The sequence below is a fragment of the Notechis scutatus genome, chromosome 1, assembly GCF_049901735.1.
Source record: "Notechis scutatus isolate UNSWTSFEM ecotype Mainland chromosome 1, rNotScu1.2, whole genome shotgun sequence".
NCBI lineage: Eukaryota > Metazoa > Chordata > Lepidosauria > Squamata > Elapidae > Notechis > Notechis scutatus.
In genome coordinates this window covers 96,300,522-96,313,219 of record NC_142009.1, presented here as the reverse complement: position 1 = coordinate 96,313,219, position 12,698 = coordinate 96,300,522, and the positions used below count along the sequence as shown (strand labels likewise).

Sequence of the window (12,698 nt, the reverse complement as noted above, 5' to 3'; positions counted from 1 at the left end):
TATCCTTGTATCCTAGGATATATTTCATTTTTTGTCCTTACAGAACCCTATATTCTATACCTGGCTTTTTTAAAAAAACTTTTTTCAGCAAGTGCTATTTAATGAAATAGAAACTGAGGCAGAATTACAAATTGATCATGTTAATCAAGTAGTAATCAATCATAGATTAGCCCAACAAAAGCACATTTTAATTCCTTTAGATAGAAAATAGTTCTTATTTAAGAGCCTGTCATTGTTTATTGCCCTTTACCCCACTGTAGACTATTTGGCCAACCAAGCAATTATAGGAGGAGACAAGAAAATTTCAGTCTGTTTGGTATTATTGTGTAATGACCATGAAGAAATTGTCAGATTGGCAGCACCCACACATTCAGAGTAAAGAAAGTAGCTTGCTAAAGCCAAATAAGAAGTTTCTTCCTGATTAAATCTCAGAAGAGATAGTCCCAAGACATTTATTTAGTTTCTTTATGGATTCGAGTAGCTGCACAGTTAAAAAAAATGCAACTCTGGGTGGAATAAAAAGACAATAAATTCAGTTGGGGTGCTATTCCCCCTGGGTGAGATGAAGTGTGCAGCTGAAGGAGAAGTGTGGGCCCAAGAATGTTGTCAGTAGCACACAGCTTCCCTGAAAGGAGGCAGCACATTTCAGAGGGGCTCTATGATGACTCGACAGCACTAGCTCAACTCAGCCAGCAGGGGGAGGCCTTCTCGCCACTGCTGAGTCATCGCTGCCAGCTCGCTGCCGCCATCTTTTTGCAGGACATCTCAACACCACAAATTCATTGCAGGGACAACTCACTGAGGGCTAGCAGGCTGTCAGAGAGGGGTGGCGATGATTAGGGCTGTGCCGGATGGAAAGTGAGTAGGGGTGGAGTGTCAAAATGGAGACTCCCCCACTGTCCTGCAAGTTTTTTACAAGTAATTTTAATGTTGCTTAATGTTTGAGGGTGTCTCACTCTAAAAATAAGGGCAGTTTTGGGAAGCAATGGGGTAAAAAAGCTGTGGGAGTGGGGTGTCAAAATGGGAAGCTGCCACCGCCCTGCAAAAACATAGTAGCCAAAGACATAAAGCACCTTCTAATTTTAGTAAAATGGGGGAAAAAGGACAGACAAATCAGTTTCGTATTGATCAATTCATCATTAGCAAAGGCTAACCATTTTCTGATAATTAAAGTCAGCCCTATTTCTTTCTAGCATTGGCAAAACTCTACCAGCTGTCCCACTGCTTCTGAAAATGATGCTTTGATGTGCAATTTTGTTTTCTACTCAGAAGAACATCCATAATGGGGTCCTGAGAGATCAGATCCAATTGCTTTAAACTGGGGCACTGCAAAACCTCTAGCCACAAAGCCTCAATGGACAGTAATCTAATAACTGTTTCTTGAGAAGAGGTGGCTATTTTGTTTAGTAAATCTGAAAAAAAAAACTTAATTGCATCTCATTAAGAATAATTTCATCTGAAAGAGGAGGAGAATGAACCCATCCCAGATATTACTCTTTAGGGCTTCTCTGCCCTATAGACCATTGGCTGAGCCTTCTTACAATTTAATACCAGCTAAGAAGCAAGCTAAATTTTCCAAAGTTATCAGAGCATTGTTTTTATTATTCTCATCTTTTCAGAGCTTACTTTTTCACACACTCCCCAATCAAAAAATTCTAATTAAATTCAAGGAAACATACTTTGCTAAGATATTATCTTCTGTGCGGAGATGCTTAAGTCATTGCTATGTTTTCCAAACTTCCTATACACTGAGACATTAATGTTTGAAAAAGCCTATAGCACTACCTAATTATTCAGTAATTTATTGCATCTCTTCTGCATGTCAAAATTCTTCCTGCCCAAGGGCACATCCAACTGATAAAGGTTTAGCCAACAACCTTAGATGCACCAAACTCCAAAATTAAAGGTAAGTTTATTTTAAAATGCCAACATCACCAAGGATTTTTGTGCTACCCAATATGATTCAGTGTAGCATACAAAAGTGCCTGCTGATCCTAAGACAGTTACATCATTTTTGAGTGGGGCAACCAAATAAACAAAGGGCTCAAAAGAAGATCTAAGCTTGTTTCCAGTAAGTCTGATGTAGAGAGGATGCACAATCTATACAAACAGAAACTAGGTATACTGGCCTTGAATAGTCATAGTCATACTAATATTAAAAGCACAGAGGTGCTTCCAGGGTAAAAAAATTAATTGGTGACATCACCATCGCCTGGGGGTTCCTTTATGTCCCTGGCAGGAGCAGGAGGAAAAGATGGGAGCTAACCCTGCCTCACAGGACCACTTGGGTCTCGAACATGGGCTTGCTAACTTCCAACCCAGTATCCTAACCACATGAGCCACTATGCTCTTTTGCCTTGCATAGTTAAAACAGGTTTACTTAGTTCTTACATTACTGCATTTCGTCTCTATCTCTTTCCCAGAGTTCAATTTGAAGTAAACTTAGCTAGGCATAGCTTTCAGTGAACTAGCATTCAACAGATATGCAATTTTTAAGATGGAATATTTTCAAAATAACAACATGATACCTAAAAACATACCTATATAACAACATGATACCTAATAACAACATGATACCTAAAAACCAATAAATTTATGATGGTGTGGACTGCAGTGTCCTTTGTCAAAGAAACTGAGTTGCAAGTGGGATCTAATCCATGCAAGGGTAGTCATCATAAATTTGTAATATTTTAGCTGCCTCAAGATTGTCTGTGTATATGTACTTTTTTCCCTAATATGGTTTCTGCCTGGAAGACACAATTAAATAAGTTATTTTCTCCCACTGGCAAAACGGCTCCTCTCCAAAAGTTACATTTTAATATACCAGTACAGGAAGAAGAAAGAGGAAAAATTTCATAATATTATGCAAGCTTCCCTTATACAATTCTGACAGTCTCCAATAAAAATAAATATGTATATAAATGATTTTTAAAAATAACAATATAATGCCAGCTTGCCTTAAACTGTAAGCAAGCGACCAATGCTATAATTATGGGAAAGAATAAATGCTTATGATTCCTATATTTGGATTTTTACAAATTAATAGCATTGAAACAATTCTAAATCTAGAATGTAATTCCCTTATGCCTGTGAGCATACCATAGAAGTATAGTACATTCTAAGTATAACTGGTAAAAAAAATAGTCAGAAAGTTATGAGTTTCTATTTAATAATGTATTGACATGCAGAATAAAACTGAATTGGAGACTTTTGTTATACTCTCCTGACAACTTAAGTTGTTTCTCACAAAGCATCTGAAGAAATCACACTTTTGATGGCCCATGGGATACAGTTTGCCTACATATCAATTTCTACATAGGGAGAGTTGTGCTGTGCCCATTTTTGTTTTCCTTTTAATTTAGCCATCATGTGCATTCCTTCTAACAGCTTCCAGCAGATAATTGATTTAATATCTTCATAACAGAACCCAAATTAATTATACTTGTGAAGTTGAGAGAAGAGAAAAATCCGTTTCTCCCAAATGACAGAAATACATATAATAGATGCGCGCATGATGGTTATGCTTTCTGACAAATCTTTATTGGCTGAGAAAACAGAATTATTATTTCATATCAATGGTTCTTAATCTGTCGCATGGCATCCCACTAATCAGTCTATAAAAGAATGTGAATCCCACCATGACAGAAATAAAAAGCTCATTTTTTTTCTGAAAAGGATAGTTGCATGTTTATGTGCAATCTTCTATCTTTCCATTTATTAATTTGAACTTAAAAGTTTTTATGCTGCACAGACTGTTTCTGAGTTTCCCTTATATTACATGTTATGTGAACTACTGAACGAAAGTTAGTTTTCCATGATCATATCTTTTTTTTAAAAAGTCCAAAGGTTATTAATAGACAGGCGAATAAAAAGATTTTTAAAAGAGTAAACAGAAGAAAGACGCAAAACTTGTTGATCCACAAGCCAACTTAAAGCAACTGAGTGATTTAATAAAAGCTCAAGATAACAGCTAAAAAGAAATTCTATTTCTTTAGCACTTGATAAGGAATAGATGACATGACAGGCTGGTATCTGGGTCTCCTTTTGTTCAGAGACTGTTTTCGAAACAAAGGGCCCATCATTAAATAGGAAAAGCAGAGAGCAACACGCATTTCCTTGGAACCAATTTTAATGATAAAATGCATTACCCGCTGTCAATCAAAGAAAAACAGAATATGTTACCATGCCTGTGTGACAAAAAGGCTATTTCTCAAAGTAGTACATAAGAACCAGGACATTCAAGCATGACAAGTGCTTTGCTATTGGTTTTTTTTCAACAGACACCCCATAGGTTGATCACAACACACAATTTCAGTTCCATTTATTTGAAATAAAAAGGAAGTGGCTTTTCTGCTTGGTAAATAACACACATTTGTCTCTGTGAAATTGAAAACAATGAGACAAATTTAATAGAAATGGCAAAGGAGGCTGACAAAAAGAATAGCATAAATATTTAGGGTCTACAGTCATTTCCCTCCCTTTTTATTCTCCTGCTCCTAAATTTTGAGACAGTTAGGAGACATTTAAAGACTGCATAACCGGGCACTCTTTAAAGCATATTGTTACGGCTACTTAGCTTCTTTTACGGCTACTTAGCATACAAGGGAAAATCAACACCAGGGGTGGGATCCTACCAGTTCAGTCTGGTTCTATAGAACCAGTAGCTCTGAAGAGCAGCTGACACCGAACCGGTTTGCTGGGACAAGGTTTTGGTCTGCTGTTTGGCCCTCCCACCCCCCTGGGCTCTAGGCTGTCCTTTAGTGGCTGCGTTTTCCTCCTCAGCTGCTTTGCGCGGCACAGCTGAGTACTGCTCGTCAACTGGAGAAGGTAAATGCTCGCCAGAGCCGATAGCGTGCATGCACGTGTAGCGAGTGTTTGATGGACATGTGTGTGCTCCCTGAACCGGTTGTTATGCTGGTCGGATCCCACCCCTGGTTAACACTGCAAGGAACTTGCACTCTTTTTAAAAGGCAATATAATATTGTGGCCAAGGAAAGGAACTGCGTGTCAGAAAGTCTCCGGTTCAAACCTTAAACTGATTTGCTGGCAGTCCTGGCAAAATGTTTCTCTCGCAGGCTAACAAGTCTGGCCGGCTGGAAGATGAATAGTTGTCTGCCACACCTATTCATCTTCAGCCCCCTGTTTTTTATTCCCATAGCTAGGGTGGGGCCTCGTTAGTAGCGGTGGCTCTTCCTTCCCCAGGATCGGCCCATGGCTTTCCACTGCTCTCCTCGTTTCCACCTTCTGCACAACTGCACGTCAGGCACTGGACCCAGTTGTTTCTCCTCTTCTTCATCAACCACCTCCAGGCTGTTGACTCTCCATCTGAGGGCTGCTCCAAAAGGATCGGCCCAACGCATTAGGTCATCTCAAGAGTACATTTCCCATAGTGTCCCATTTGGGGAGCTAAATGAGAGATCAAGCCACAAGTTACAGATTCTCAGTAGTAGCATTGGTTCTCTGCAACAGTTTCCCTGCGGAGACCAGGCTGTCTCCCTCCCTGACTTTGTTCGGAAAGATGCTGAAAACATACGCGTTGCAGAGGGTATTCTAACCTAATTGACCCATCTCCACTTTTATTTTTGAATGGTTATTTTATTTTTATTTAGTTTGGATGATTTACTCTGTTTCTCCTTATATCACTTTAACCACCAAGAGCCGTTATATTGCAGAGAGACACAAATACAATAAAAAATAGATATCATTCCAATAATTGAGTTCATACTTGGTATGCCTAGCTGCTTTCATCTGAATGTAAATGCAGCCACGTTCTAAACAGCAATACAAATCACCCAAGCAGTAAAACACAGAAAAGAGGCAGAGATGGCACAGAATATAAAGGCAAAAAAAAAAAAAAAAAAAACACCATCTAAGAGAGAATAGAGAGGAAGTTCATAGCTTCTCATCCAAAGGCAGTATCGGCTGATGGAAGTATGGTTATATGTATAATTATCTAATATCTTCCCTATAATATTTTGTCTGGTTTTGTAGGTTGATCTACATTTATAGTATAACAGTTAAGTTTTTACCTAAATAAATTGGTGATCATTTGAACTGAAGAAAAAATTCTGACATTTAACAATTCTTATAAAAAATTATAAATGCCAGAAATTTTGTTGACTTCTAAGTGATTGTAGAATGGTGCATTGTTGTTATATGAGCCATGGTGGCAAAGTGGTTAGAGTGCAGTACTGCAGGCTACTTCTGCTGACTGCTGGCTGCCTGAAATTTGGCAGTTCAAATCCCACCAGGTTCAGGATTGACTCAGCCTTCCATCCTTCTGAGGACCCAAATTATTGGGGGCAATATGCTGACTCTGTAAACCACTGTAAACTGTTTAGAGAGAGCTGTAAAGCACTGTAAAGCGGTATATAAGTCCAAGCGCTATTGCTATGTGATGACAGAGAAATTATTTGGAACGTATGAATTACATTTAAAATGTATGTTGGAAATAGGAAGAATAAGAAGCAACATTCTATAGTGCTTTAGTGAACATGTAAAAAAGGCTAAAAACAAAATTGAATTAAATGCATACATTAATACAGAGGATTTTGAAGATTAATAGCCAATTAAATCCAGAACTTTTGCTTTTAAGATTAGTGGGTAAACAGTTTGGAAAGAGTCATGGAAGATTATTTCAATATATGATTACTGCGGCAAGATCATTACATACTCAAAGATGGAAAGATTCAGCATTTCCTACTCATGGAAGGAATGGTGTAAAACAGATGGAAACACTGAGGGAATTTGCTGAGATGGCCGAACTGACTTCTTTGATTACAGAAAAGTCATTACTGACATTTATCAATGACTGGAAAGCCCTTGTGGACTTTTTGCACAAAAAAGAAAATGATTTTGTGACCTATGGGTTTTGATGATTAGACAGAATAGGTTATAGCAAGAAGGAAAATATGATGTATCTGAGAGAGTGAGAGATTTGATTACAATTATATGCATATCTACCAAGCCACTTTTTAATATTTCTCTTCATGTTTTCTGTCTTTTAAAATTTTTGTAATTTATTTTTTTCTTTCTTCTTTTTCTTTCTTTTTAATTTTTTTCCTTTCAATGTATTTTGAACTACACACATGCACACACACACACACACACACACACACACACAAATGACATTTAAAAAATTCTGGCATTTAACTAGAAGGTGCTGATTGTTCTCTTCTTCTGACTTATACCAGAAACATTTGAACCACAAGCTCAAAGGAGAAATTAGTGTAGTATTTATGTAAGCCATCAGAAAGAAAAATAATGTTTGTTACATATCATATACATATGATTTGGGGGTAAACAAATGAGGCAACGTGCAAAAAGAGAGTAAGAAATAGTTAAAGAAACAAAGAAAGAAGAAAAGAACAAAAATCTCAATGTATTTTTTTAGATTTTACCAAAACCATTCACTATACACCATCACTTTTTTCTTTGCAAACTGTCCTATTTATACAACATCCCTACACTGATTAAAACAATCACTTGCTGTACATTAATGTCAAGTTTATCGAACACCTTTTCATTGTTAACCCTATCCTTGTTTCATCATTCAGCTATCTTAAGTATTCCAGCCCATATGTTTCTCTTGGTATATTCAACTCAAATGGCCATAAAACAAATTAGACAGAAGTAATATAGCTGCACCCTTCATTCAGTAGACTGGGGAAATAACTGTCCATTGAGCTTAATGGATTGTAAACAACATACTGCATATAAATCAAATTAACTATGTTTGCAAAGCACGTATCTAATTTGAAATTAGATTATGAGTTCTGTTTATCACAGGGAACTCACAAAAGTCCCCTTCTACTGCATATGCAATATTCCCTCTTGACTATAAAGAGATATTTCAAGTCCTTTCACCATGATCAAGTCCTTTCACCATGCTCATGTTGGGCCCCATCAATTTTTGAAGACAATAATTCTCAAGGTCAGTTTTTTATAGATACACCAAAGGAAGTCTACACAGGTAGTTCTTGACTTACAACAATTTGTTTACTGTCATGCCCCTGGTGGAGACTGACTCTGAGGGAGAGGAGGAACAGCCGACAGGGAGTGGCAGTATGGCTCCGGAGGTTGTGGAGGAGGCTGGGGAAGGGCAGAGACCGGCTGGGCAGCCAGAGGAGAACCCAGGCCCATCCCCTCTCCATCCTAGGGCATGCAGGGAGGAGAGGATAAGGGAGAGATCCTCTTCATGGGCTGTAGCTGTAACAACTGGATAAGATGATGGACCTGCGTACTGGCGAGTGCTGGAAACAAAACATGGAAATATCTCTAGTTTATGGATCCTCTCTGAGTTTGGCGTCCTTCCCAGTGTGTGTTCTGTTATCTGTGGACGTCCTCCAGCCCTTATCTTGCCTGGTTTGTGTTGTTTTTTTACTTTTTATAATTTAAACGGCATTTTCCTCCTTCTGGTAGCTGCTCGTGTGGGAATTTTTTGTCTCCAGTGAAGGATATTTGGAGCTTGGAAGCAAAGTGAAGGAATAAAAGGAGCTTCACCTGTTTTTTGTGACTGTGTTTATTTTGTATCCCCCCCTGGGTCATCACATTTAGTGACTATTCAAAGTTACAATGCCACTGAAAAAAGTGACTTATGACCATTTTTCACACTTATGACTCATGCAGCATCCCCATGGTCGTGCGATCCAATTTCAGATGCTTGGCAACTGACTCATATTTATGACAGTCCTGTGTCCCAGGATCGTGTGACAAGGTTTTACGACTTTCTCACAAGCACTGTCAATGGGGAAGCCAGATTCACTTAACAAATGTGGCAAGAAAGGTCATAAATTGGGGCAAAATTCTTTTAACAAATGTCTCATTTAGCAACAGAAATTTTGGGCTCAATTGGTGTTGAAAAGGACTGCTTGTATAACATGCTTTGGATAGGGATCACTCACAAAGGGAAAGTCTGATAGTATTTCCATAGTAACTCTGTAATCAATTACTTCAGACAGAAAACTTGAGCCATTTCTACAATAGAAATCTATTATCTATAAATAGTGTACATGGAGGGGGAGGGGTGAGACAGAAACTGTGTACTTTAATAAATTACAGGTGTAAAACAATTATACAATGTTATATTTATTTCAGGAGAAGAATACTATGTCTTTCAATAAATTAAAGATGTGAAATAACTATACAGCTTTATATTTATTTATACTATTGGGGGGTTTGACATCCTTTGGGGGTTTATCTGTCTACATAATGTGTGGGCCTCAAATAAACCCCTATGTTATTACACAGATACTTAGCAGATTGACAATTGTTTCAGTAGCAACCTGAGGATCATTAATATATTTAGCTACTTTTTAAAGCACTTATTTTTACACATGCAAAATCTTTCTCCCTGGTGCAAAGACAAAGTAAAGAGACAAAGATATAACTGCACTGTTGGCAATTATTTTTCAGTTTATCTGGTGGAATGTTTATTCTGCAACCTCCATGCATGATTAACAGTTTGTGTATCCTTCACCTGTAATCAATAGCTGTGAAGTCTTGTATTAGCTGTAGAGATTAGATAGCCCTTGATAATAAATTCCATTGATTTCCACATCTGAGCTGTAATAATCCCACAACATTTTTCAGCATTTAAATTAAAAAGAAATATATAGCTTTCAATAAGTGGAAATATCATCCTGATTATATGATGTGACCTCTTTAAACTCATCCCTCCAGATGAATAAAAGCATCTGATATAATAAAATGTGAACGAGTGTGTCAACAAGCATGGAAATGAAAAAGCAAAAAAAAGGAGCCAGAAAGGGCTTGTTATAATTTTTAAAAGGAACGTGCTTTTTCTTATATCATTTCTCTAAACTATTTTGTTTCTGGGTAATGCTGGGAGGAAATTGAGACAAACAGATTCAACCTCCATTCCCCAATTTACTTAGATTTGGCAATTTCTCTGTAGCTCCTGCTGCTTTTTGAAAAGAGCACATTTTAGTTCCTCATTATAAGTAATATTCATGTTCAACCCATCCTGTTCTTAGTTAATCCCTAACTGTAAAGTTATAGTCCACATACTGAAATGTACAGCTCGAGGAGACTTCACACTAATATATTTTCTAGTCCCTTCCATTATGTCTGCTTTTTTAAATAGAAGGTGGAGAAAGCAAGTGCTTTGAATTAAAATTCTTTTGTTTTGTCCCCCTTTCCGCCCGCTTTTACTAGAAATATACTGGTAGATATCACACAAATATAACTGTAGGTATCACACCTACAGTGAGAATTAAGAGCACACAGATCTTACTGCTGGCAAGATACGCAATCTCTTTCTCTCTTTACCTCTGCTCCCTGCAGAAGCATCAGGACTAGATGGGAATAGATGCTATGATATGGTGGGATTAATTAGGATAAATCTATGTTCACATTTTTGTACCATCAAGATATTTAACTATTTAGGATTCTCCCTTCATCCAATACACAAACTTATCACTTGCATTGATTGTTCCACTTTTTTTTTTAAATTTCTGCACCTGTTTGTATATGGACCTCAATCCAGTATTAAGAAACACGCTCTTACTCCCTTACTGAAACTACTGTAAGCATGTTGGGGTACTTGCATAAACAAGAACCAAGTCAATCTTATCCTTCATTTTTTGGTGAAGTAATAATATTTTGTATTTTTTCTTTCTTTCTTTCTTTCTTTCTTTCTTTCTTTCTTTCTTTCTTTCTTTCTTTCTTTCTTTCTTTCTTTCTTTCTTTCTTTCTTTCTTTCTTTCTTTCTTTTTCTAGAACCACCTATCTCAAGCAAGGGACTTTGGATGGTAAACAATTGTCAAACAATTAAAAACTAATATATCTAAAAAAAAATCCCTGCAACAACTTTTCACAGTAGGAAGATAGCAATAGCACTTAAGACTGCTGTGATTGCTATAATAATGCTATTATATTAACTATCCTTGTATCTGTGCATTTTCTACTTAATCACTTGAGTTTGAGTGATAGAGTTAGAGTACAAATTTGACAAATAATAGCAATAGCATTTAGAGTTATATACCATTTCATAGTGCTTTACAGCCCTCTCTAAGCAGTTTACAGAGTCAGCATATTGCCCCCAACAATCTGGGTCTTCATTTTACCAACCTTGGAAGGATGGAAGACTGAGTCAACCTTGAGTCGCTGAGAATCAAACAGCTGGCATTCCAATGAAGAACAAATTGGTCTTTAATTTGTTGTCGGAGAATTGCTGGCAGCCGGCAGTCAGGAGAAGTAGCCTGCAGTACTGCATTCTAACCACAGTGCCACCACGGCTCTCAAGAGTCCACTAAGACCTCCTTCTAATGGCAGTGTAATTCTTGGTTAGCATATTTTGATCTCTAGGGTGACATGAAAGGATGGATGTGAAGATGTATGGGGTAAAAACTGATTTGTGCAATTTCCTTTCTAAAGGTAACTGGCACTGCAGTTGGGCATTCCTGACCTAGGATTTGCCCCTGTGGATATTCTATCTCAAACCAGAAGTTCATGACTGGAATAAAATGGAATTAGGAACAGTATACAGGTAGTCCTAAACAGGTAGTCCTAAACAGGAACAGTATACAGGTAGTCCTAAAGTCCCATTTAATGACTGTTCAAAGTTACAACGGCACTGAAAAAAGTGACTTATTACCAGTTTTCAAACTTATGACCATAATAGCATTCTCACAGTCATGTGATCAAAATCCAGACACTTGGAAATTAACAACAGTTTGACTAATTTAACAACCACACTGATTCACTTAACAACGATGGCAAGAAAGGTAGGAACATGGGGGCAAATTCACTTAACAAATATTTGACTTAGCAACAGAAATGTTGGGCTCAATTGTGGTCATAGGCTGAGGAAAACCTGTATAAGAACATGATGCTTACTCACACTTTAATGTACATAGCTGTATTTTAAGCTGTTTGAATCAGCGGACAGTGATTAATCAGTCAGTTATTGCATTCAGAAAATATTAACAAGCATCCAGCCACTAGTACTGGCATAAGGCAAATTAATTATAACCATTTCTGCTCTTTCCAGGTTTTTACTGAATAATTACAATCACTTAGGTAAGGGAAAAAATGTGCAGATGGATGACACTGCCATTAGTCGGTAATGCAGACTTTTAAAATAAACAAAAGAGGACAACATTGTGCTCAGTGCAAAAAATATATATCTGCCTTTCTGTTTTCTTGAAAGCAAATTCTTCTCTGTGAGACATAAAAGCCTCCCTAGGGACAATTCAAATGAGAGTCACAGGACAAACAAAAAGAGATATCAGTGAAACCAAATACTTTTGCTCGTTTAACAAGTTCCTGTGATTTCAAGTCAAACAACATCACAAAAAGATCTGGCTGGCAGCTTTCTTTTATTCTTTGTCTTATTTTTCCAGAATGAAGTATCTCAAATATCTGGTGCAGGGGAGGAAAGCAACTTAGCTATCATAAGGATCAAATAAATATTGTTAAACTCAGGTTGATTTTCTTCTGTTAGAAACCCCAATGTTGACTTCACACTATACTTGTTTTCTTTCCATTGCATTCATTTCTATTCCACACTTTAAGCAAAACTTCAAAATTTCTGGTTTGGCTAAGGCTTTAGATGAGTTAGAAAAGCTGAATTAGAATGCAACAAGCAAAGTTTCTCAGAGAGCTAAATCCATAACCTCAACAAGTTTTTGTTATATATATACACACACACACCAAGCCTTCATGCCATCAGAATG

At 37.3% G+C, this 12,698-nt stretch overlaps 1 protein-coding gene across 28 annotated transcripts in view; it reads right to left on the bottom strand.

Annotated features, from left to right (window-relative positions):
• PTPRK (protein tyrosine phosphatase receptor type K) overlaps positions 1–12,698 on the bottom strand; it is a 404,892-nt gene that overhangs the window by 118,166 nt on the left and 274,028 nt on the right. The window lies entirely within an intron of this gene.